Genomic DNA, 1,564 nt, shown 5'->3' with positions numbered 1-1,564 from the left:
CTCCCGTTGCGGAGCACAGGCTCCGGACGCGCAGGTTCAGCGGCCATGGCTCCTGGGCCCAGCCGCTCCACGGCATGTGGGATCTTCCCAGACCGGGGCACGAACCCACGTCCCCTGCATCAGCAGGCGGACTCTCAACCACTGCGCCACCAGGGAAGCCCTGATTTCGTGCCTTTGGAGGGGAAATATTTCCTGGTTACATGGAAAATTGTGCTGATGGCTTCTGGAAGACCTTCATTCTAAGCAGCTTTACAGTGAAACATTTCATTTAGAAGTCTGGACCCTCTTCTTCAGTTTGCTGTCATCTACGTTCACTTGCATTGATCACTGGGACCTAGTTTGTTCCAGAGTTCTGGTTATTCTTTCTGTCCCAACTGACATCTGGATTGAACAATGCCAGGCACAAGGCATACAGTGCTGCTCCGGTAGCTGCTGCTCCAGTAAATACGAAGAGGGGGATCAAGCTAGGATGCTTCTTGGCCTGGCCGATGATCTGGTGGAGCATGGTTGCCACAGAGGCCTTGAGTCCAGACAGAAAAAAACAAATCTGCAAGGCCTGGGACTAAGCAGTCTCCCCACCGAGGAGGAGTGGATGTCCCTAGAAAAATTATTCTTGTTGCAGGGTGAGAATTAACTGGAAGGGTGCAGGATGGGAGGCGTGTGCATACTGTAGTCACCCCGACAAGCAGTGATGATGGCCTAGATGGTAGTTCATTATATGAGCTCTGTCTGTCCTGGGTGATTCTGAACAACCTGATGGCCAGGACTCAGTCTTACTGGCCTTGCTGCCCTAGCACAGTGGTAGCTAGTCAACACCTGTTTGCCAAGAATATCTAATTGTTTTTCTCTCTATACAAATGTATTTTAACATTTTTTATCTGTTTATGCATGTATGTTAGCCTAAAATCAATTGCTTTCCTTTTTTTTTTTTTTTTTTTTTTTTTTTGCGGTACGCGGGCCTCTCACTGTGGTGGCCTCTCCCGTTGAAGAGCACAGGCTCCGGATGCGCAGGCTCAGGGGCCATGGCTCACGGGCCCAGCCGCTCCGCGGCATGTGGGATCGTCCCAGACCGGGGCACGAACCCACGTCCCCTGCATCGGCAGGCGGACTCTCAACCACTGTGCCACGAGGGAAGCCCTCAATTGCTTTTCTTATACTGAGCTGTCAGCCTAAGCTGTGAGGCATTTTAGTAAATTATCTGTGATCGCTGTTCTTTGCAATTCTGATTAACTCTATCATAGGATCTACACTGTTTTGGTACCAGCTCTGAGAGAAAAAAATGTTAGCTATAATTTTCCATCTGAAAAGTCAATTTCAGTTTTGCTCTGTCAGGTGTTTCCATAAGCAGTTTATTTGTATATTCAGCCATTCATTTTGGTTTTAATGGCAATTAGATGCTAAAATGACAAGGAAAAGGATTTGGTAAGAAAATTTGTTAAAATGGCATTTATTCTAGTAATAGATACCTTTGAATACTTACACGAGCACAGTGACAGGTTTTTTTTTTTGTATATCATATCATATCATCTACCATATTCTATCTGTCTATGTACCTATCCCTTAA

The 1,564-nt window shown here is 46.6% G+C and overlaps 1 pseudogene across 1 annotated transcript; it reads right to left on the bottom strand.

Moving 5' to 3' along the window:
• Nucleotides 1-268: 268 nt before the first annotated feature.
• LOC307050450 (cytochrome c oxidase subunit NDUFA4-like) lies at nucleotides 269-505 on the bottom strand (annotated as a pseudogene). The gene has a single exon. The product of its transcript is annotated as a cytochrome c oxidase subunit NDUFA4-like (transcript).
• Nucleotides 506-1,564: the final 1,059 nt, after the last annotated feature.

Source organism: Hyperoodon ampullatus (genome assembly GCF_949752795.1).
Source record: "Hyperoodon ampullatus genome assembly, chromosome: 1".
NCBI lineage: Eukaryota > Metazoa > Chordata > Mammalia > Artiodactyla > Ziphiidae > Hyperoodon > Hyperoodon ampullatus.
The sequence above is the reverse complement of the archived record's forward strand: the minus strand, read 5'-3'. Positions and strand labels throughout refer to the sequence as shown.